Source organism: Balaenoptera musculus, chromosome 7, assembly GCF_009873245.2.
Source record: "Balaenoptera musculus isolate JJ_BM4_2016_0621 chromosome 7, mBalMus1.pri.v3, whole genome shotgun sequence".
In the NCBI taxonomy this organism is placed as follows: domain Eukaryota; kingdom Metazoa; phylum Chordata; class Mammalia; order Artiodactyla; family Balaenopteridae; genus Balaenoptera; species Balaenoptera musculus.
In genome coordinates, this window is record NC_045791.1 from 33,570,575 (window position 1) to 33,596,851 (window position 26,277).

Here is a 26,277-nt window from a genome sequence, read left to right on the forward strand (position 1 = left end):
TGCCCTGATAAATAAATGTTTATTGAATAAAAGGATGAATGAATATTTCCCAAAACACTAATAACTAGATCCTGACCCATCATCATCAATACCAACATTTTCTTTTTCTTTTTAGTGTTTGGCTACAAGACAAAATCAATAATGGTTAGGTTCATTGCAATTTCTGAGGCAACTTCTGGATAATGAAACAGCTTCTCAAAGGGGGCAGAGAACTAAATCTTAATTCAGGCCTGTGTTCTCAGCATCATATTTTAGTGTCTCACAAATAGTATGCTCAATAATTATTTGTTGAATGATTTAATCATCATCCTTACTTAAAAAAAATAATAAACATTTCTTCTGTAAAAACTGTGTGTAAGGCACTAAATTAGGTGATGAATGGAGTGCAGGAAAACATAATAGTAGTGGTCATTGTTTACCACGTGCTGTGCACTACGCTGAGGACTTCCTTTCCATGTAGTAGTACACTGAATCCTCTCCTCCAAACCTCACAGGCACTGTTGATCCTTCAATGTTGGAGGTGGGGAAACTGACTCCTAAAGAAGTTAAGCAAGTTATTTTCCCAAGTTCCCATAACTAGTAAGTGGCAGAAACTGGATTCAAACCCAGGCCAAGTGTTCTAAAACCCAATAGTCTTAATTGTGGTTTTTTTTTTTTTTTTTTGCTGGAATCAAGCTTTGCTATTGAGTCTGGATTCTTTTCTTGGGAATCCTATGTTGTCTTTCTTGCACAAAGCACACCCACAGTACATTGTCTACAGTTTCCACTTTCAGTTTCTATTAAGTGGAGCCAGAACTTAACTTAAGGACATTTGAAAAACAATTTTCAGCATAAACTCATTCCAGATTTCTATGATTTTTTTCTCAGTCTGTTCAGTTGCTTCATAAACACCAAATCCAAGAGCATTTTTTTTACAACAACCTCTCTTTATCAAGTTTCTCCAAAGCCTTCCACCTAATTCTCACACAAAAACTCTCTCTTTTGAATGCATTTTTGATATGTTTACTCATAAATTCAGTTGTTTAATTAAAAATGCAAAAATTACTGTCATAAATCGATCTGGGAATAAGCACAACCAGGTCTTGATAAGCAAAGATTTGGACTGGTAGGAGGAGAGTTGGACAGGAGAGTAGATGATAATAATGAACATTCTGAGTCCTAAGGCTTCAGCTAATGCTTTCAGAGGCAACTGGACATTAATTAATTGAGTTGAGTTTACTTAAGCACACTACTACTCTTTTACTCACATGTATTTTTCTTTAACAAACACTGATATAACACTTACTATGTGCCAGTCACTGTTCCTAGTACTTTACAAATATTATTTTATTTAATGCTCAAAACTACTCTCTGGGTACATACTATTATAACCCCACTTTACAGAGGAAGATGCTGATGCTCCAAGAGGTTACCCACCTTGTCCAAGGTCACACACCTAGTAAGTGATGGAGCCAGGATTTGATCCAGGTACATGCTCTTAACCCCTTAAACCACGCCTGTCAGACAAAAGTCATTGTACTTCCTCTCCAAAAGCCTACAATCCACATGGAAAGGTCATGTATATTACCCATCCAAACTTGCATATGATAATTACCTTATGAGGGGTCCAGGAGTTCACAAACATCTTCTTTAGTAGTGTTCACAAAAGACACAAAGGAATTTTCAGTCAGCATTTGGCAAGCCTCTCTTGTAGAATCCATGTTCCATGTTTCTTTCCTCTTTCCTTCCCTAAATGATAATGATGAACAGGGGTCTTCAATTTTCTTTTGTTAAGCCACTTTTTCTTATCTCTTTACAACCATTTCCTGTATATGTTACTATTCTTTATGGCTTCCAGCCCCTGGAGTGATAATGCAGACCACGTGTGAGAGGCCAGCAGCTGGGGAAGCACACAGGAATGTGTCCTGGAGAAGGACCGCAGTCCTTTTCTCTCTCTCTCATGGATTATGCACAGTAATCCCCACAACTTCCTGGGATTCTAAATTCAAGGTCCTAGAGTAATTTTTATCTCCCAATCAAACTGCAGATTTTAATCTGAAGCAAATATCTTTAATTGTGATGCCACATGAACCACTTTTATGGTCTTTATTTGTAGGCCTATAAGAGAGGGGAAATGGATCTGAATTCCTAGCAACTTTTGACTGGCAATGACCGCCTCCCCTCAGAAAGTGACTGAGCCATCAGAACACATTTGTAACTTATATCAAAGAAACTGTGTTGCATTTTTAAAAACTATTAATATTTCTAAGTCGGTAATATGCACATTGTTCAAATATCAGATGTACAAAAGATCTATAGAAAGTCTTCCTCTTGACACTGCCACTGCTCTTGAACAGAAAGGAGTGACCCCGAGTGTGAATTCCACTTGGGGGACAAAACATATGGAGAAGCTGCAACTAGAACTGGGGACTCTGGAGTCTCAGAGAGAAACTGTGTTGGAAATCCAGGTGAGGGATGAACTATGCATGGACCATGTTGTTAATACTCTCCAAGACAAGTCAACAAGAAGAGCATCTCCAAATTCATGACACTGGCATGTGTCTTTCACCATTACGCAATGAGGCAGTGTGTTATGGTACGAGAAGCTCTTTCATGGGAACGCAGGCAGGTGGCATGAGTTGTAATTCCTTTCCTCTCACAATGAGCTGCATGACCTGGGGGAAGTCACTAAACTGGGTCTCAATTGATTTATTTGTAATGTGGTAATAAGTGCATTTTATCTGTGTAAAGGGAAAGTATTGAGCTGAATGATTAATTGAGCTCTTCAACTACTATAAAATCCATTGTATCTCCCTGGAAGTTCTACACTGTGTCAATTAACGTGGCTATTCTTAAGAAGAAAAACAAAAAGTCTTCCTCCTAACTCTGTCCCAAGGTACCTACCCCATCTCTGAAAAGCACACACCATTCCCTGTTACGAGGAACATTTTAAAAATAAATATTCAGGTGATCTGAAATGTCTTAATCAGTAAGATAAATGGTTACCAATTGCTAAGAAAATGAATATTTAATGCCACATTTTAACTAAAATATTGCTTCAAAATATCAGATTTCCTGGAATCTTCTTAGCATCCCATTAATTCTGAGAGTAGCTGACAGAACAAGAATTCTAACATAAAAATATAAAGGCATGGTCCAGCATTTGGACTATGAGAGATGACTTTTCTACCTGGGACACCTATGATGCACTTTTTTGGTTATTGTAATGAATTGAAGTTAGATGATAGTAGTGTTATAGGGGAAGATAATTAAACTGCAATCTCTAAGAAATTTTAGTTAATGCTATCTCTAAGAAATCAATTTTCCGTCTTGTATGTTAACTCAGTAATGAATGTAATCAGAGGTCTTTTGAAAGATGACAAAGATCCTTAGAACTCTGCATGGAGTTGCTTTAGGATAAGAAAGAGACAAAAGTTGTTTCAAGATGGAGCAGGAACGACTACAGCCATAGGTAGGACCTCCCTTTCCCTAGCCATAACACCCAGAGATGTGCAATGCATTGGCAGGTCATCTATTGTACTTAGAAACGATCACATAAAAAACAAAAGCCCACAACCCCTGTAACCTCTGTGGCTTATGGTGCTCAGCATGTGAGCAGGGATGGAAAGGACCTTAGACATGCCCCAAAGAGAATCAAGATTGAAAGTTGTTTTTTAATAAGGATATACATTCTTATATATACTTTTTATTGATGCTTTAGAATAACAGGTAGTTAGCTAATTCTCTTTTGGAAGTTCAAAACCCAAAGCCTCATCCATACTCAATTCTAAGTTACAGAAATGAAAAATTGGGAGCCAAGCTCTAAAGCATTTTTAGGGCTGCATTTATTTTTAATTTTTGGCTCATCTTGTTACGGAGTCAGGATAAGGATGCTGTGGAGGAGGGGACACACACACACCAAGTGGCTTCTCTAAGAAGTTGTGTGTGAATATTTTAACACTAATTGCCTAGGAAAAAAATATACCTGGAAACACTTCAGCTCATGTTGCAATGGTTTGCCTATTCCATGAGTTTTGTTGAAGCATCTGTGTACTAGAATTTAGGCAAAAAATGTAAAGCAAGGACTTGATCCTGATTTCAAGCTGATGCGGCTCAGATCAATCTCATCAAGATTTTGATGCACACATTGAATCAAAAGAGTTTCATTTGTAATGAGCTAATCTGCTAATATTATATAATATTTGGACTACTCCCTGTGCAGGCATCCTTAAGGAACCGGATTATGCTCTTCTGGGATGGTCTTGCCTTGTTTTCAAATACAGAGGACTTGCCTATATATTTTGTTTCACATAGCAAGACAGTGTTCCATCTGGTATTCATAATGGCAAAATCCTCATGTAAGCATGCTGTAAGATGTTTACAAATCTCCATTGTAAAAATGAATGTGATAGATAGCAAAAATTTATGTTTTATTTTTCAGAGAAGATGCTGGATTTCATAGGAAAAACCCTTATATGGTGTATTTATATTTGGTTTTGTGAGTCAGGGCTGCCTGTACACAAAGGCAAATTTAACTTATAACTTAATTATGATTAGTCATCCTTATGGGGGACAAGAAGAGAATAATTGAATTCCACAGAATGTCACCCAAACTCATTTATCGATTATGTTATCCTTGCCCACCCCCAACCTAATAATTTTAAAAATAGTAAACAATTTTACAACAAACTTAAGCAAGGTTAGAAGTTATGAATTTCATTTCCTTTAATTTCTGCTCTTAGCTGCTGCCCACCAAAACAAGCAGCACAGAGGGGAATCAGCAGTTGAATGTGCTTAAAGGAATGCACAAACTTGATTTTTTAAATGTTCTGAATATTCGTGATTTGATTAGGGTAATGAGTCTCATGGTATGAGTATTACATTCTGAAAATCATGTATTCTGATTGTTGCTGATTGCCAGTTTTGAAATAATAGCTTGTGTCTGGGGTTTGGTGCTATGATGACATTTATTTTACTATGGCCATCATTATCATCATCATCGACATCATTACATAAAATCACAGTTTGCCGTGTTCTATGTGACCCCAATTTAGGCCTTGCCCAGGCTGAATGGTCCTTGTCTATTAACAGTTATGTCTATATTTGTATGTTCCAACCTTCAAAGGATTGTTTCCATGTCTCCAACAAACCAGATCTTACAATTTAGGGTCAGTGACCCCTGGTGAGCAGTGTAGCTTCCATCAGGTTTTTATGCAAAAGCATGGTTTATTTAAAATGAAACAAAATGAGATAAAAGCAAAACATGTATAGATGTTGAGTACCTACTATGTGTCAGGCATCCTGCTGGGTGTGAAAAGTGAGGCTAAATGAGATTAATGTCCCTGTTCTTGTGGAGAGTATGCACCATTGGTAGGAAAGGAAAGTATAAGCATCTGTGCAGATACATACCAGAACACCTTACCCAGGTGTGGCAGGTGGGGCATCCGGGAAGGCTTCCCCAAGGAAGAGCTGCCGATTTGAGACATGAAGACTCTGTAACTGCCAAACAGGAGAGGCTGGGGGATGAAATGGCAGTTCTAGGAAGAGAAACCATTCTGTTAAACGTGCTGAGCCTAAGGGGAATAGGAGTATCCAGGAAATGAGAGACATTCAGGGTGGTGCGCATAAGCACAGGGGAGGGGAAAGTGGTGAGTGATGAGGCTGGAAAGGAGGATCCAAAGTGGATCATTCAGGAACTTATTCAACTTTTTAGTGAATTCGGACATCATTCTAAGAGCAATGGCAAGGCACTGAAGAGTTTCAGGAAAGAAAATAATTTTTTTTTTTTTTTTGTATTTTAAGCATTTCACAATGACTGGAATAAAGAGAACAGAGCAGTGGTAGGTCAGTTAGTCAGGAAGCAGTTACAGCAGTCGAAGTGAGAGATGATGGAGGCAATGATGGCAATGATAACAGAAAGGAGTGAATGACTTTTAGAAGTTTATATCAAATATGTAGAATTGTCTATTCCTTTGGTGAGGAATAACTGTGGTGGGTCTGAAACCTAAGTATCCAACCCGAGTTCCTGGCTGGCTCACGGGGAGATGACCCAGATAGGGGAGAAAGTTGATGAATTCTATTGTGGGAATGTTGCAGTTCAAGTACTGTTGGAAATCCAAGTGGAAATATCCAGAGGACTGTTGGATAGAAGGATCTCAAATTCAGGAGGTGGATCTGTGAAAAGTTGTAGAATTGGGAATCATCAGCACATACCCTTGGAAGTAAATGGAGTTATCCCGACACTGTGTGATAAAGAGGGAAGACTTTCTGAAGAGACCTTGGAAAGCCAAACCGTACGTCTGCAACAGTAGGTTGCCCCCAAATGAAGATAAACTCCCATGTGAAAAGGTACCTTCCCTGGACAGGAGGAAAGAAGACATTCTTATCAGCCCAGAAGTAGCACCAGAGGAATCTGCAAACAAACCTTATTCCATTAGATTCTTCCTATATATTTACTGTCCCATCATTTACCTACTTTGGAAGCCTAGAACTGATCTCCTTTGTCCTGTCATTTCTCTACAACTTTATAGTCCTTTGCTGAAGATGCTATAAAAGCTGGAATTCTGAGTGCCATTCTGAGTTATTTCTGGTTTAGTTTTCCTCAGTGTGATGTGCACTGCACACATTAATAAACTGTTTTTCTTTCTTTCTTTTCTTTTTTTTTAAAAAAAGAGGCTGAAAAGGACAGGTCAGAAAAGTGGAAGAAAAATCTGAGGAGGTGAAGAGGGTGGGACCATGGAAGCTAAGAGGTGGGAGCATTTCAAGGAGAGAGCATTCAGTGATGCAGAGAAGTCAAATCTCACTATGACTGCAGGCTCAGTTGAAGTAGTGGTAGTAAAAACTCAGTGGCAGGGGACAAGGTGTAAGAGATGAGGAAACAGCAACGATGGGTATAGGCAGCACTTTCAAGAAATTTGGTTGGTAAAAGGAAGGCTAGAAGTAAAACAAGATCCTAACAAAAATAACATTCCTTATAATATCAGTTAAATATTATTCAGTATTGCACAGTATTTAAAACACAAATGGCTGTAGAGAAAATTTCAAAGGAAATGCCTTTCTCTCTAATTCTTAAAAGATTTTGAACTTGTGCCAATGCTTAATATTTAAAATTCTTGTTTAGCATATTCCTTTTCAACTTAATCCATTTCTCTTAACTGAAAAAGTCACATGTTTCTTCTAAGGGCATACTTGGCTCCACAAACTTGTGGCTTTCAGCCATTTTTGTCATCAAAAGCCTTTTAGATTGCTGGTTTACACAGCCAACAAAGAGAGGGTACTTCAACTGCTCAACACTAATGAGAAGAAAGACTTTGATATGCCTTTATACCTTTCCTAATATCTTGTCTCTTTTTCTACTGGGAAGTAATTCAGCTACCTTAAAGTCTAACTAATTTAACCTTCTTGGTTTACTGATGAGGAAATAAATGCTTAAAGACTTATTGTATGTCTCCAACTATGGAATATGAACATGACAGAATGGAAACCAGAATCTGGATCTCAAAGATTTGGCTGCATATCTCATCTTTTCCCAGTGAATACACACCTCTTAATGTTGATGGAGTCCCTTTCTAATCAGAAAGATAAGTTTTAAAAAGTAAGATAGATTCCCTCTCCTTTCTGATATCAATAATTATTAATGATCACTTGAATTTTACATGAAATGCCAGACTCTTCTGTAACGACTGCTCATGTTAAGGACCTCTATATGGGATCAAATACAAACTACTTCAGCAGGAGTGCTCTTTAGAATTAATCTTGACAAGAGTTTGTTTTTCTACTAAACCAAAGCCGTGTTCACACTTCTATTTGATAAGTTAACCAAGAATTTCAATAGAGAGCTAAAAGAGTACTATGATTGCAAGTCTTGGGCAATTTTCCCTAAACATGTTGGACAAAAACTTTGCCAAATACTGTAGATGTTGGAATAATTCTATTCCATGATAAGAAGCCACTATAGACATTAAGTAGGAAATTTGATTACTCAAAATCCATCTGTTATTGTGGGTTTTTTTTTTTCCAAATAAATTTTTCAGGAGGAAAACTGGCAAAGAAATCATTGAAAAAAAGTACTTGAACCAAAATGACAGCCTTGGCTGTTGCAATGAGGAGATTTGGGGGAAATATATGAATATAAATATAAAAACACACACATAGAACTTTTATTTGCAAAAAACAGTGATATTCTGAAACTACTATGAGGATCCCCTTTAAAAAACTCAAAAAAAAAAAGACTGTTTTCTGTATGTCTCCTTCAAAAGAACTGGTTCCAAATTTCCCACACACCTTTGATTGACCCCACAAGTGATACTTTCTATAAAATCAGCGATGACTTTCTATTGCTGATAAAAGCAATATAAACTTTGATGTGTTTTACTTGCTTTCTCTCCATTTTTACTTTGGTTATATAATTTCAACTGCATATAACTATTTTCTTATCAAATCTTTCTATTAAATATTATTTTCTCATCAACAAAATGTATACAGAGAAAAATAATATTCGTATGAACAGACTAACAGAAAAAATTATATTCATATGAATAAACTCACAAATATAACATTAAAATACTGTAGGGAAAATGAAGTAATTTTCTAATCAAAATATTAAATTAAAATGACAAAAGTTTATAATTCAGTCACATAAAAATGCCAAAGACGTAAGACTCATTTTGGATGGCTAATCATGATTGAATCCGTATTGTTTAACTTGAAGTCTATTAGACAAAGCTGGAAATGGAGAGGAACTGAGAGTGTGCTTGTTTGTTTTGTATTGTTTTCTTGGTTTGGTATAAAATAGAATACAAAACTGAAGGTGATATGTATCCATTGATGTATTTCCTAAAGAGATGAATGTGGACAACAAGAATTTCTCTTTGTTTTACTTTGTTTTAGAATAAGAATGGAGTAGCCTTAGAAACATATATGCTCTGAGAATCGAAGAAATAATACTAAACCATTTCACAGAAGCTGCTGGTAACATTTAAATATGAGTGAAAATGTCCTATTAAAAGAGTTCTATTATATCTTTGTTCACTCTTATAAAATATTGGCTTATGTTGTACACAGGTTTACAATGTTCAAAGTGCCTTCACTTGCTGCATCTCTTTTATTTTCATAAGCTTCTTGTGCGGTACTCAGTATATATAAGGAACTTGAGCATATTCAGATTTTGGTATCTATGAGGGGTCCTGGAACCAGTCTCCAAGGATACCTGCGGATGACTATAACTATGGATAAGGGAAACCATGTAAATTGGAAGACTTCTATTTCTGGTAATAATAGAGTAGGTAATCCAACCAGCGCTCCTGCTAAAGACTACTTGCAAAGCTGAACAAAATATTTTTTAAATCTCTTTGATAACACTGGGCATTAACAAAACAGAAAAAAATTACTGGGATAAGATCTGGCAGAAAACTGATGCCCATGGAAGTGAAACCAGAATTTGGGGGTTGTTTTTCTCCTAAGCACACTTGCTGATTTAGTGGGAATAGCTGAGAACCTAAAAGACTTACTGGTCCATTTGTGACAACGTGGATGGACCTTGAGGATGTTAAGCTAAATGAAATAAGTCAGACAGAGAATGACAAATACCATATGATATCACTTACATTTGAATCTAAAAAAACCAAACTCAGTAGAAACAGAGACTAGAATGGTGGTTACCAGGGCCTGGGAAATGGGGGAATAGAGGAGATGTTCACCAGGGGTATAAACTTCCAGTTGTAAGATGAATAAGTTCTAAGGATCTAGTGTACAGGATGGTGATTATAATTAATAAATACTGTGTTACATACTTGAAAATTGCTAAGAAAGTAGATCTTGAATGTTCTCACCACAAAAAAGAAATGGTGACTATGTGACTGGATGGAGGTGGTAGCTAATGCTATGTTGGTAATCATTGTATGTCTTAAACATACATAGTATGTCAACTATCTGTCAAAGCTGGGGAAAAAAAGACTTAATGGTGCTTTTGAATGTCTCACTAAGTTAGTGAGATAGGAATTAGAATTCTCACATGTGGGAACCTTGATGAAAGCCTTTTGCATATAGATGGAATCATGAATGGTGAGACTCTAGGAATAATGATAAACTGCAAGTAGACAGATTGCACTGAGGACCACAGTACAGTTCTGAATCACCTCAAAGCCTGAAATTTGATTGATGGAATCAGAGAGACCTAGCAAGATGTAATATATCATTCAGGCCTCAAATTATTTCTACAAACAATTTTTACTAGTAAAATGAATAGCAACAAATCAAAGTAACCAGGCATAAAAGGAGACAAGTCAACATGAGTAGACACCAATAGAAACAACAAACAGAAGCAGAACTACAGGGGCTTCAGATAATGAAGCCATCAGATACAGACTCTAAAACAATTATTCTTACTGTATTAAGCAATATAAAAGACAAATTAAAATTTCAACAGAGATTGGAAACTATAAAAGAAAACCTGATTATAATTGTAACACTGAAAAATATAATGAAAAAGGTCTAAATAAATGGGGTTAATAATAGATTACACTCAGCTGTAGAATTAGTGAACTGGAAATTAAAGAGAAAAAATTCTAGAATGAAGCATATGGTGGTAAAAGGATGGAAAACAGAATACAAGATCCCCCTGGTATCTGAAAGTAGAGCATTCCTACTAAAACTTTCATATGCCAAAAATGGTGTAAAGTGAAGAAGCAATTAACTTTTTTTGTAAAATCGAAAATCCTCTTCAGATTCCTTTTGGTTAACGAAAACAGGTACTAATGTAGAACTTTCCCAAAAGCAAAGTGGTGAAAAGCAAACTTTTGAAAAGCAGTGATACCTGTAGTGAGTATGAGACATAGAGATATAGTGAGAGGATGTAATATATGTGTATTAAAGTCCCACAAGAGAGAAGAGAGAAAGTAGGATAGAAGCAACAATTCAAGAAATAATGAATATTAACTTCCCAAAATTGATGGGATACATTAAGAAATCTGTTAAACTTCAAAGCAAGATAAACTTTTAAGAAATCTACATCTACAGATCAAAACAAAGCTGCTAAAAACCAAAAGCAGTGATAAAGCCTTAAAAGTAGCAAAACCAAACAAAAACTTTTAAAGAGGGAAAATTCGATTGACAGCTGATCACTTAATAGAAATTCTATAAGCGTGAAGAACATGGAATAAAATCTATTTTTTTTTTAATCTATTTTTTTAACCATTTAAGAACTTATTTATTTATTTACTTATTTATTTGTTTTTAATTGAGGTATAATTAGCATATAGCATTATATAAATTTCAGGTGTCCAACATAATGATTTGATATTTGTGTACACTGGGAAATGATCACCACAGTAAGTCTAGTTACCATCAGTCACCATAGAAAGTTACAATTTTTTTTCTTTCGATAAGAATTTTTAAGATATACTCTCTTGGCTACTTTCAAATATACACTACAATATTATTAAATATAGTCACCACACTGTACATTACACCCCCGAAGCTGCGTGAAGCTCTGTGTTCTACACATGAGTAGGAGAGGCTGCCATTCTACTACGGGATAAAACTTGTCTGCCAAACAGAAAATGTATGTGTGTCTTACAAGCTACATGAATGAACTTTTACAGAGACTGTAAAATTATAAAAGTTCATTTTATAATTGGAAGTTTGCACCACATAACCCCCTTCACCCATTTTGATCAACCTTCAACTCCCCTCCCCTCCAGCAACCACCATTCTGTTCTCTGTAAGTTTTGTTTTGTTTGATTGTTTCATCTGCTCATTTGTTTTGTTTTTTAGATTCCACATATAAGTGAAATCGTACAATATTTGTCTTTCTCTGTCTGAGTTATTTCACTTAGCATAATACCCCCAAGGTCCATTCATGTTGTCTTAAATGGCAAGGTTTCATTCATCTTTATGGCTGAGTAGTATTTGACTGTACATTTACTGCCTCTGCTTTATTCATTTATCCATCAGTGGATACTTAGGTTGTTTCCATATATTGGCCATTGTAAATAATGCTGCAATGAACTATGTGTACCTATCTTTTCAAATTAGTGTTTTCGTTTTCTCTGGTTAAATACCCAGAAGTGGAATTGCTGGATCATATGGTAGTTCTATTGTTAGTTTTTTTAAGAACCTCCATACTGTTTTCCATAGTGGCTGTACCAATTTACATTCCCTCCAACAGTGCACAAGGGTTACCTTTTCTCCAAACCCTCTCCAGCATTTGTTATTTGTAGACTTCTTGATGATAGCAATTCTGACAGGTGTGAGATGATATCTCATGATCGTTTTGATTTACATTTCTCTGATGATTAGTGATGTTGAGCATCTTTTCATATGCATGTTGTCCATCTGTATGTCTTCTTTGGAAAAATGTCTATTCAGGTCTTCTTCCCATTTTTTAATCAGGTTTGTTTTTTTTTCAATATTGAGTTGTGTGAGCTATTTATAAATTTTGGATATTAACCCCTTTTCAGACATATCACTTGCAAGTATTTTCTCCTATTCAGTAGGTTGTCTTTCCTTTTGTTGATGGTTTCCTTTGTTCTGCAAAAACTTTTATGTTTAATTAGGTCCTGTTTATTTTTGCTTTTGTTTCCTTTGCCGTAGTAGACTGATCCACTATGATTTATGTCAAAGAGCATACTGCCTGTGTTTTCTTCTAGGAGTTTTATGGTTTCAGGTTTTGCATTTAAATCTTTAATCTACTTTGAGTTTATTTTTGTATATGATGTGAGAAAGTAGTCCAGTTTGATTCTTTTGCATGGAGCTGTCCAATTTTCCCAGTACCATTTATCAAAGAGACTGTCTTTTCTCCATTGTAATTACTTCCCTCCTTTGTAGTAGATTAATTGACTATGTAAGTGTGGGTGTATTTCTTGACTCTCTATTCTGTTCTATTGATTTTTGTGTCTGTTTTTGTACCAGCACCATACTGCTTTGATTACTGTAACTTTTAGAATAGTTTGAAAAACTGATATTTTTCTTGATAGGTCTCACTTGTTGAGGGTGTGCCAAGCCCTATCAGTGTTCCAAAGGGAGGGATCTCAGTCTGCACCGAGTTTCAAACAGATTGAAAATCAGGCCTCAGGCAGCAGCTTTTAATGTATGCAAATATATACAGTCTTATCAGACCACAATCATAATCCCTGCTGGCCTCCAGACGAGACGATCTCAAGGTATCCTCTGGGCAACTGTTGTAAAAATCAGGGCTCCAAATAAATGTATAAGCTCCTTTCTGGGAGGTACCAAAGAGCTCTTCTTTTGGCCATTAGTAGTGAGGCTGAAGGAGAGCACAAAGATGGTGATCCCCAGCCTACATTCCCTGAGAGCATTTCTGTAGCCACTAGATACATGGCAAACCTGAAGCCTGCCCCTCAGGCTGAAGCTCCAGGATAAGTAAGTAGGCATGTTTTACAGAAAGGCTGGGGGTGTGTTTCAGTCTTCTGTCTGCACAGTGCCCTAGGAGTGATAGCCTGCCAGAAAAATCAGGACAATGGTAACTACTCTGGGGTAGGGAGAAGAGGATAAGAATTGGGTAGTGTCTGGGAGAAAAGTTTCTATTCTTAATGTGGGAAGAGATTATACAGTTTACTTTGTGATAACTTATTAAGCTGTATGTTTTTGTTTGGGGTAATTTTCAGTATGTATTTTATATTTCACAATATAAAATGTTCACAACATAAAGCAACAACAAAAACCTGGGGACTGGCTGAATGGCCATAACAAAATAGAACGTGTTAGTGGATCGATATCCACTTAGAGGTGTCTGGCTCTGTTCTCAGTTCTTTATCCGAAACTGCCAGTGTTCTGGTTCAAAATTTATCTAACACTGAAGGAGCCACGATTATGACATTTTCAGAAGCGTAAAACGGAGATGGATGACAGAATCGAGATTCAAAATAGTCTTGACAGACTTGTAATTCTAGCCCTAAACCAACAAGAGGAAATGTTTCAGGGATAATGGAGGCGTAGCACACCAAACATTGGCTGCTAGGGTTAGGCAGAGAAGGCTTCAGGGCTCCTGCTGCCAAGAGGTGTTTCAGGAGGTGCCCAAGAAAATGTCAGACACGACTCCGTGGGTTGATCTGGCTTTGGGACTCTGATGAACAAGCGGCTCTTGCATTCAGAGGGAATTTAAAACGCTCCCTCCATCGCAGGAACACAGAGAACAGTTAACCCTCAGAGAGGGTCAGCAAAAACACACAAAGCACGCACACAGAGCCTTCAGGACTAAAAACCAAAGAGCAGCGGCAGTAGAAGCAGCCCACAGCTCTTCCTATCACCTGGCAAAACAGGCAGCCGGAGTCTGGGAGGAATACAAGTCTAGGTACAGCAAAATGGTTCTTTAAGCAAAATAACGGCTCCCTGAGAACAGTAATGTGTCCAGAATCAGTCATGGTCCAGACCCCTCATTATAGTCATCAGGGGACAAAGAAAAGGGGAATCAGAGGAACCAGAACAGAGATGGTTACCTCTACCAGCCTGGCAATCATGATGGGAGAATATAAGACTATGTAATAAAATGTTTACAGTTCTTACCACACAATCACAGTCCCATCATTCTTGTCAGATGCTCTGGCTATTCCCATAAAGTTTTGACTTAAAGAGCCCTTCGAGGTGTTGTTAAACACAGATACCAGAACCTACCTGACTCACTCAGGAGAGATTCTGGCCCTCCATGTGAGCAAGATGACAGAGTCCCTCAAGAGTTCTGTCAACAGCCCTCAATCCTTTCTGGCTCTAGTTCGAGGTGTTCATAAATCAGTTACACCAGCACAGCATAGCTGAGAACTAGCCTAAGACATAATCGCTGCTTTGTTTGTCTGAATTCTGACTCTGGCAAGGCAGGGACTGTGTCTGTCTTGATCCCTTCTTAATGCCCAGGGCCAAACACCAAGTAATACTCAAATATTACTGATGAAGAAGAGAAGAAATGCTGGCAGGCAGACAGGCAGAAAGGAAGGAAAGGAAAGTCAGGTAAGAAGTCCTGGGATTTATGACTGGCTATACTGTCAGTATCAGACCACAATACAATGTGACTCAAGCAAACATATTGTTAGACTGCAACAAGAGAAGCCCAGAATCTAAACAAAGGGAGGGAACAGTTCAGTTCCACTCTAGTGAGACCACATCTGAGCTTGGAGTTCAACACTCGGTTGCCACATTTAAAAAGCACATTATGAAAGTTAAGTTCAGGGGTAGTGATCTAAGTGATGAGAGATGTGCAAACCAAGGCCCAAGAACAGTTGAAGAAACCAGAGCTATGTGACTTAGAAAGGACAGGACACAGATGACCATGTCCCAGTATTAGAAGGGAAGGGCTGTCATATAGAAGATGCAGTCATATTTCTCAAACCTAACTGTGCGTCCACATCACCTGTTAGAGTACAAAAATACCTATCCCTCAGCCTGTTCAGACTGACTGAATCAGAACCTCCCATGATGGTGCGTGGACATCTGTTTTGCACAAAGCTCCTTAGATCACTCTGGTGTTCACCACAAAGCTGAAGTTAAGAACCACCAGTGTAGACCTATTTTGCTTGTCCAGTTGAAAGTCTCAGGAGTTTCATTTGCACAGAAATTATAGGGAGATACATATGAGCTTTAAAAAAAAAGGAAAGAATAAACAGTCTTTTTAACAAATGTTCTGCAAGAGAATATCTGGGTTGGCAACAAAGTTGTTTTTGAAAACTCTTGGAAGTATAGAGACTAAAAAACAAAAACAAATCTTCTGAGGATCCAGCTAAAATAATCCCTGCTTATGTGTAAGGCCACTGTAAAAATCTGAGGTCCTTTCTGAGGTTAAGGTTTTTTGAGACGAGGTAGAGAACTGCCTCACTTATCTAAAGGTCAGATTCCCAGCAACCCTAAGCTTTCAGAATGCAGGCATTCAGATCTTTACTGCAAAATTTGGCAGTGTGATTATCTGTTTCTTTTCCAGCCTGCACGAGATTAGGAGTAAGTAAGAAGTAAGGATGAGAAGCTACTGGAAGTCACACATAGTGACAGTCACAAGAGTGAGCACAGAGGGAGGAAGCAGAAAAATGTAAAAAGCAATAGAAATCTGTTACTGCACATTCCTCAGTGTTCAGAATGATGTCTCTGAGTCACCTAAAAGTGCCTGACTTATGGTGGGTATCCTATTATAAGAAGGCAATTTTTACAGAATAGTAGAATTTTAGAAAAAAAATTAGAAAAATTTATTTCAACCTCCTTTATATTTTTCCTTTTTAATGAAATATAATATTCATACAGAAAAGTATCATATCGAAAGTATATAGGGAAAGGAACTTCCCTGGTGACGCAGTGGATAAGACTTGTGCTCTCAATGCAGGGGGTCTGGGTTCGATCCCTGGTCAGGGAACTAGATCCCGCATGCTGCAACTAAGAGTTCGCATAGCACAACTAAGGAGCCCATGTGCTGCAACTAAGGAGCCCACAAGCCACAACTAAGGAGCCTGCATGCCTCAACTAAGACCTGGTGCAACCAAAATAATGCATTTAGGAGTTTGGGATTAACATATGCACACTACTATATATAAAATAGATAACCAACAAGGACCTACTGTATAGCACAGGGAACTATACTCAATATTTTATAATAACCTAATAAGGGAAAAGAATCTGAAAAAAAAAGATATATATGTATGTATAACTGAATCACTTTTCTGTACACCTGAAACTAATACAACATTGTAAATCAACTATACTTCAATAAAACAAGAAAATTTTAAAAGAAGAGTATATAGCTCACTACGTTTAAAGAAAACTAAACACACCACATAACCAGTATCCAAATTATACAAACAAAAAAAGAAAACCCCAAACAAAATAAAAGATCATTTCTAGCAACCAAACTTGCCCCTCCTATTCCCTTCCCATCACTATACTCTCCCAAAGATAGCTACTGTCCTACTAACGGCATTGTCTTTTTACCTCATATGTATAAACTCATACACTATGTGCTCTTATATTTTGTGTCTGAATTCTTTCATTAAACTTTGTCTTTTAAATGACTCCCAGGATGTGACAGTGACTTGTCACCCAAATAATGACAAAACAAGGAATATAAAAAGCCACAGCTCTTGATTTCTGGACCAAAGCTATTTTCAAAGGTTTCTCTTTTAGAAAGCTTTTCCTCCATTAGAAAGTCTTTAAAACATGTATTCATGTAAAATGATGTTTCAACTATATGAATAACCAAAGACACAAAGATACAAAAACAACAAAATTAAACACCTAAATAAATAATGTATTACAACATATGAAACAAGTAGCCTGAATGTCAAATTTTGTGTTTACTCCCATGTGCAGTCCAGATGTAAATTATTGTTTTGAAAAATGATAATTTTATTTTGGTTTCTCCTATGCCTCTACAGAATTAATTTTTCCTAATTTGTCTATTTTCAGAAGGCTAAATTACCTTTATGAACGTATGGCTTAGTAATTAATTCTCATCTTTGCATGAACTAGTATTAGCGGCACAAATGGCCAAGAAAACAAACAAAAAATTAGTAAATTGACTCTAAAAGGCTAAGGCCACAGTCTTTGCCCAAAGATTAAATATGCCTTCTCTAAAAGCAAGAGTGATGTCAGCCACACCCTTGTCATTACTTGCCAGTTGAATGGCCCCTCTTGGTCTTGGCCTGAAAGTTGTCAGTTTTACTTTAATGCTCCCATTGCTTCAAAAATCCAGATATTAATAATGCATTATTTTGGAGACAAACTAAAATCAAGGACAGAATTTATCACTCTAAGGTATAAATTAGAACAGATTTATTTACAGAAAGAAAAGACCCCCTAAATGGCATGCTTATTTAGAAATTCTTAAAGAGAAATGTCTGAATTAATAATGTTCTATTTTGCCTGGTGTTTCTATGACCTGTTTGGGGAGTATTTGTGGACGTGATATCCTGCAATGATCTTTTTTAGGTTTGTGATTATCTTTTTAATGCTATTTCTTTTTATCTGGCCCAATTCAGTGTTGCACTTAGCACAAACCACAACACTTGTTACATACTGACTTGTTAATTTGACAAGCATTATACTGCAAAATAAAATGCAATTAAAAAGTGTGTTCTCTTTAAATCTAACAACACAAGTTCAGAATAATACCTTTGGGTAAGGCCTATAAGAAATCTATAGTGTAGAAAAGAGTAACTAGTACACAATTGGCAGTTGGATAATATCAAGGAAAAGAGCCAATCTAGTTGTATAAACAAGCGAGTGAAAAGTACACACAGTGAAACCATACCATCTCATTTTTTAACTCAGAGGTCTCATGTGAGGACAATTAAAAAATATGTATTTGCTAGTTGGAGTTAATGCTTTCCTGATACTGTATCTAAATTTATACTTTATAATTATATAAGAGGTATATCTAAACATGAAATTTGTAGGTGTATATTTTTATGAATCACTTTGAATCACCCTTTTGTATGAAACACTCATTTGAAAAGCAATTAAGGTGACACTTTTCAAATCTATTTTAAGAAACAGTTAACCTTTAGCCAAAGATTTAAAATTAATTTCACTTAGCTATTTGTCTTTCAAGATCCCATTCTAACCTCAGAACTCACAAACTTTCTACCGCGCAACATGACAGGGGATTCTAGAATTATCTCGAGGATTTCACAAAATTCTTAAATCCAAATTGATTTTAATTTGAAAAAAATGTCAAAACATTATCTTTCAAGTGTGGGAACATTTTATATGCTGAACAATGCTGGCTGAGTGACTTAAATAGCGGATTTAAAACATGGAACAGAGTTTTTTTCTTTTTGACTCATAAACATTTTCCTGTTCGGAAAATGGCATGTGGTCAAGAGAGCAGAACGTGTGTTGGCAAAACAGGACAATGGTACCAAGGAACAATGCTTAGTATCAGTATCAGTCCTGAAGATGATACCATTTGCAGTACATTGTGCACTTGTTTCCTACCAAAGAGTTAGCTTGGGAGTAGGAATGCCTCTGTGTATTTGTGCACAACACACATCATTTTGTTGTGATTTATTTTCCCCATCTATAAAATGGTGACAAAAACTGCCATTAGCATTTCTCATATTTAAAAATCTAGGCTTTTGAAAACCAGCTGGGAATTCCAAGGCAGACAGCATGGCTTGAAAAAAATGTAGGAAAAGGAAACTGAGCAACCGTTCCTTTTTTCCCATCTTTCCACATCACACCCATTCCCAAACCTAACCAGACCCCCTTTTCCCAATATCACCATTTCTGATGTTGGGTCATGACTGGAGAAAAAAGAAAGTGGCAGGAATAAGTAACTGAAAAATCCAAGGGTGATACAGAAGAGTGACTCTATGTCATCTAAAAGGAAAAGTGAACATAATTTTCTCTAATTTTCTGCCTCTGTCCCTGAATTCCAAATGAAAATCCTCAGAGAAGTGCCCAATTTTAGATCATCCCCCAACCTTTACTCAGCAAAGAGATAGAAAATCAGGGTGGGATAAAGGAATAAAAGACCAGAGAAAAAGCATATTCACAGAATCGAACTCCAGATGGGAAAGGATGAAGAAAGGCAAATGGCATTCTGGCTTTCCTTCTCAACTCGTCACGCTTTTTCCTCTGGGAGGAAAAAGAGGCGGCTCCTTCTGGATGTTCCAAGTCAGGGCAGACAATAAAACATCACCACAGTGACAGCCCAGTTATTACTTTCCGGCTTGTGACCAAAATGAGACCCCAGCGTGGCAGAATTAAAATTCACAGTCTCATCCGTGAGAGGATTTTCAGTACCAGACGTTTTGTTAGAGGTCTTTTAAAAAAATAGCCTAATGTGTTAATATTGAAAATAGATGCATGTAATTTGAGAGTGAGTATAAAATACCATGTGTATTAAATTAATAATGTTTCATTACTCACCCATCACAGAGTCATTATTTTAAATAACCGTATTTCATTTCAGTGGACAGAGTGTAAATGAGTATGTATTTTTATGTAAAGTGGACCTGCGTCATTATTTATTCATGAGTTTTAAAAGGATCATTAGTTTTGACAGACAGCTCCTGTCAAAAGATTTATGCATAAGAGCTCATGTTTCCCCACAATAATCATCAATCAATAAACTTTAGAACCTGGTACTTAAAATTCAGTGTTATAGAGATGCACATTTTGCTCTAATTAAACACATGTTTGCATTTGGAAAATAAACTGCAACCTCAGTTCAATTAAATATAATCTGAAATATCAATATTGCATGTGTACGGTGAGTCATGGTTTTAGTTTGAGAAATGTGCCTTGTTACATTTTAAGTGATTGCTTTGTTTCCACACACCAGACTCTTTTTCTGGATCCCTGTGGGGCAAGAGAGGAAGCTTACAAGATTTAGCTTTTAACGCTGTAATTGGTTATCAATGATGTAGTTGGTAGTTTTCTGAGCAAGGGACGCCATCCCTCCCTGCTTTAGACCTTGATTTTAAAGGACCTAGGAGGGTGTAAACGAGAAAATAGCACAATAGCACGTGCCTTTCAGTATGGCCTTGGAAGTCAGTTCAGAAGATGGCATGAGATGATGTACAGATAATAGCATATAATTACAAAACAGCAAAACTGTAACTGAGACTGATGACAAGGCTGATGGAAGACAGCTTCTGAATCCCCAGTAAGGACCAAAAAGGCAATGAGTTACCAGTGTGATGCAAAGACTCACTGCTCAAAGGCAAATTCATGGTGGTGATATAGCCTTAACTCCAGAGGAAATAATTGAAAGGCTTGGAAGTCTCCTGGGACCAGCTGGCCCTACAGGATTTCCATAGCCATTCCATTAATGTGCTTTCCCCAAACCATGCTGTCTCCAGATGCACTGATGGTGCTCAAGACTTGTTATTAACTGAAATGCTCTTTTGAATAATCTGGATCTGGATGCCTGAATTAAATATACTTTACTATTTGGCAAAGTCCTTTTCATATCTAGGTTTCTAGAATTTAGATTATCCATTATTTTGATGCATCTCTACCATCAAACAGCAGTACCCATTCTATCAGGGTTTGGAATTTGAAAGGGGTACGTTTCTCTCTCCCGCTTTCCCCATGCAGGCACTAGCAGTCATGGTAAAGCCTGGAGACAGACAGAGACCTCCAGGTAGGAGAGCACTTTTAACCTTTGTCTGGGAGATATGCAAATCCTATTTTCAGGGCCAGTTTCTTACCCAGCGATTAAACAGCTAGACTAATGAACAAAATGTCAGGCCTTCCCTTGACAGGGAGAGGGTGGAGAGTGGGAAAGGGAAGGAGGAGGAGGGGGAGGAGGGGGTTAGCCGAGAGAGAGCAGACCATGCTGGAAGAGGCAGGGGAAAGAAAGGAGTCCTGAGAACAGCTGGGAGCTGGGATGGATGCACCGAGTACCCGAACTAAAGCAGGCCTCTCGAACAATGACAGAAAGAATGGTGCTCTTATGTTTTTCATTTGATTAAAAGTGTAACATTTAGAGCTGTCCACAGAATTTCCCTCCAGTAAATAAATGATCAGCTTAAGAACACATTAAAAGGTGAATTCATTTACTTAAAGAAGGCTCTCTGGGTAGAGCTGGGATGAGTTGGGGAAAAGAGGTGAAGAAAGAGAAAGTGGCATTTTTCTATAAGGGAAATGAACACTTCTGAACTGTTTAATTTGGGGTCAACAGTTTGAGGTCAGTTTGGGGAGATGGAGGAGGAATCTCACGCTGGAGAATCAAAGACTTAGGAGAAAAACCTGCCAGGGAGAAATACTCTGTGAGTTAGGAATGCCGGCAAGACCAGGAGCTGAGTGTTTATTAGAAACAACAGGTTTTAAAAAGTATTTTGGGGGGACTTCCCTGGCCGTGCAGCGGTTAAGACTCTGCTTCCAACGCAGGGGCGCGGGTTTGATCTCTGGTCGGGGAACTAGAATCCCGCGTGCCGCACAGCGCGGCCAAAAATTTTTTTAAAAAATAAAAAAAAAAATAAGAAGTGTTTGGGGGAAAGTGAGGTCAGGGTTCTCTGGCACATGTTTGTATTGCACAGGAGAGGATACTGCAGATTACGATTATGGGGGAGGCAGAAATGCGAGCAGTAGAGAGTGAGCGATAGAATCCATTCATAGAACTTCTGAGAAAGCTTCCTGTGAAACATAGGATTGGAGCTATAGGTAGGGTTGACAGGAGGAAAGCCAATTTTCTTTATGGATGTTTTTCAACTTAAAAAGACACAGTAACCCAACTATACTGCCGATCAAGCATGTATTTGCACAGAATTAAACTTTATTTTTGCATTTTGGTTATTTGGCACTTTTCACTGCAAACTGTGTTGTTGGGAATTTTACTGTGGCTCATGCTTACCAATGAAGTCTTAGGTCATTATAAACTTCTTGCTGGGTAAATTTCCAAGGGACAGGTTATCATCTTAAGAAATGTGAAAGCTCTCGGACGTCAGTGGGAGGAAAGGAAGGTACCAAGGCACTGAGCTGCCCAGTACACCTAATAATCTTCCAGGTCAAAGTTAAAGATCTACTCCCCATTTATTAAAACAGTTGAGTCTAGGGAGGTGTTTAGTGTCCAGTTGGGGAGGGACCTACAGAGTCAGGATTTCTGAAAGCTTCGAGGATGTAGATTTCTGTTTGTCGATACAGGAAAAGCTTTTATGCTCTGCCTTTGAATCTGGTAGTTGGTTAGTCAATATGTGTGTGTGTGTGTGTATTTGTGTGTGTGTGTGTGTGTGTGAGACAGAGAGATAAATAGGTGTAAGCATATCTACTAAGAACTATTTAATTATTTTATATTAATGTAAAATATATATGTGCATATGCATTTGAAAATCTTCTGAGGTAGAGCCATAGTCTTTTCTTTGCGTTTGGGTTGCTTTCATGTCTTTCTTTTTTTTACATGAATCGTATTCATAATTTGATCTTTCCAGTTTTATCAGCTTTAAAGTGGAGTGAGAAAATAAAGACGCTGGCTCAACAATGTGAGTGTTGCAACCAACTATACGTTTATATTTTCTGCCCTGTATTTTACTGGTTGGTTTTTCTTTTCCTCTTCCTTATTTGAAAGTAATTCTTTTTGAATAAGTTTTAAAAATGGAATAGATGGAGAAAATAAACTCTATGTAAGTGTGAGTATAAATTTTTTGATAAATTTTCCCCAAGTGAACACATCTTTGTAACTGCTGCCTAGATCAAGAAATAGAGCATTACCAAAATCCCCAAAACCGTTCCTCTACCCCCCGAGCCACTTTCCCACCATCCTCCCCAAAATAATTATTATTCTGACTTCTATCACCATTTTTAGGTTTTTGACTTTTATTTAAATGGAATCATATAGAATATATTTTTTCGTGTCTTGCCTCTTTCCCTCAAATTTGTATTTGTGAGATTCATACAGGTTGTTAGATTAAATGTATGAGTAGTTTGCTGATTTTTATTTCTCTGAAGCATTCCATTATATAGCTAAACCGCAATTTCATTCTACTAATAATAGATATTTAGATCACTGCTTATTTTTTGTTATTATCATAGTGCTGCTATGTACATTTCAGTACATGTCTTTTGGGGAATGCACTTTGCCTTTGTGCATTCTTTTAACAACTAGATACTTAGAAGTTGAATTGCTGGATCACAGGGTATATATATAATTTTCATTATGTGTGATGCTGTCACTTTTCCAAAGTGGTTTTGTTAATTCATATTCCCACAGTATATGAGAGTTTTAGCTACTCTACCCATCAACATTAGCACGAGGCACTGTCAGTCATTTTTATTTTAGCCATTCAGGTATACATGTAGTGGCATGACATTGTGGTTTGAATTCATATTTCCATGATAATTAAGAAAGTTGAGTACCTTTTCGTATTAGTATTCTCATGTGTTAAATGCCTAATTAACTCACCAATTTTTATTAGTTTTCTTATTGATTCATAGATTACATATAATATGGTACCTGAGTGACTTACCTGGATTGATTGCAATTGATAGGGTTTTCAATAGACTAAAAATTACCTGTTTTTTGCACTCATATTTTATGTTTTCTTCATATTTAATAACTTTCATAATTATGATAACAAGAACAACTCTAACAAACCTAAGGGACTGTGGGTAAATATTCAGTTCATCTTTTGGGAACAGAATGGTTTAGGCATGTAGAATGGTCTCCGAACAGCAGATGACTGTTTGTCAGGGACATAGGCTGACATGTCTTATAGATGGTGTTTTAAAGAAAACAAGGGCTGATTTGCTTGGCCTGTCCCTTAAGTGAAGATTAATCCAAAACATCTTAATGGATTGCTCACTATGAAATTATCTACAGGAGAAATAGATTTTGTTTGGTTCCTACTGTGTTTGTTAACTCCACAAAGGCAGGCACTGTGTTTTCTTTGCCCTTCTTTAGTCAAAAACTCAAAGTATGGTGTTTAAGAGCACGGGTTTTTATGTCTCAAGATCACTGTCTTTCATCTAGTTGGAAACTTGGTCAAATTAGCTCCCAGAGTTTTAGTTTCCTTGTCAGTGACATGGAGATAATAGTAGTATTTACATCATGGAGTGAATGTGCAGATTAAATGAGATGATGTATTTAAAGCACTGAACACTGGGTTTGGCATGCTGCCATATTGGCATATTGATTATTGGAACTATTTAATAAATTTTATCTATTTTTATCATTAGAGAATTAATTCATGTAGCATCCAAACTGTGAGAATTTAGGGATGAATTTTCAAGTAATCTTAAAAAACACATAGGTTCGTTCTTGACTTCAATGTGCTATCACTAAGTTTTATTCTATCTCTTAAACACACATTTCACAAAATATTGAAAAGAACACTGATATCCCAACATCCTCACATGGTCTCTTTAAAATGCAGAATATTTGACTCTAATTCAAGGCTATTTGCCATGAGAGCAAAGGAAATGCTTTACCACAGCAAAATGGCACCATCTGGACCTACCCCCTTTCACTTCCTAGTTCCTTTATCTTGATTTTTAAAAACGTATCCTGCCTGCATTGTTTTTTTGCTTGCTTTGGCTAAGCTTTATATTGAGGTATAATGTACATATAATAAAATGCACAGATTTTAAGTGTATGGTTTAATAAATGTGACAAATGTATATATCCATGTAACCACTGGCACAATGGAAAATAGAACATTTTTAAAAAGTATAGTTGACATATAGTAGTTTCGGGTGCACAACACAGTGATTTGACATTTATATACATTACAAATTGATCACCACCATAAGTCTAGTAACTATCTGTCATCATATAAAGTTATTGCAATATTACTGACTATAGTCCCTATGCTGTACCTTACATCCCCAGGACTTATTTATTTTATAACTGGAAGTTTGTATCTCTTAATCCCTTTTACCTATTTTTCCTTACCACCCAACCCCTCCCCTTGGCAACCACTGGTTTTTTCTCTGTATCTATGAGTCTGTTTCTGTTTTGTTTTTTCCTTTGTTTCATTTTTAATTTTCCACATAAAGGTGAAATCATACAATATTTGTCTTTCTCTGTCTGACTTATTTCACTTAGAATAATATCCTCTAGGTACACCCATCTGTTGCAAATAGCAAGACTTCATTCTTTTTATGGCTGAGTAGTATTCTATTGTATATGCATACCACATCTTCTTTATCCATTCATCTAATGATGGGCACTTAGGTAGCATCCATATCTTGACTATTATAAATAATGCTGTTATATAGGGAAGCATATATCTTTTTCAATTAATGCTTTTGTTTTCTTTGGATAAATACCCAGAAGTGGGCTTGCTGGATAATTTGATAGTTTTATTTCTAATATTTTAAGGAACCTCCATACTATTTTCCATAGTAACTGCACCAATTTACATTCCCACCAACAGTGTGTGAAGGCTCCCTTTTCCCCACATCCTCAATAACACTTGTTATTTCGTATCTTTTTGATAATAGTCATTCTAATTGATCTGAGGTTATATCTCACTGTGGCTTTGATTTGCATTTCCCTGATCATTAGTGATGTTGAGCATCTTTTCATGTGCCTGTTTGGCCATCTGTATGTCTTCTTTGAAAAAATGACTATTCAGGCCTTCTGCCCATTTTTAATCAGATTTTTTTATATTGGGTTGTATGAGCTGTTTATAAATTCTGTATATTAACCCCTTATCAGTCATATCATTTGCAAATATCTTCTTTCATTGAGTAGGTTGCATCTCCATTTTGTTGATGGTTTCCTTCTCTGCAAAAGCTTTTAAATTTGATTGATTATGTCCCATTTTTAAATTTTTGCTTTTGTTTCCCTTGCCCGAGGAGACAAATTTTTAAAATACTGCTAAGACCTATGTCAAGAGGGTGCTGCCTGTGTTTTCTTCTAGG

General features: G+C 36.8%; 1 pseudogene; it reads left to right on the top strand.

Moving 5' to 3' along the window:
• The first annotated feature begins 6,023 nt into the window (after positions 1-6,023).
• Positions 6,024-26,277, top strand: part of LOC118897824 — an 83,858-nt pseudogene continuing 63,604 nt past the window's right edge.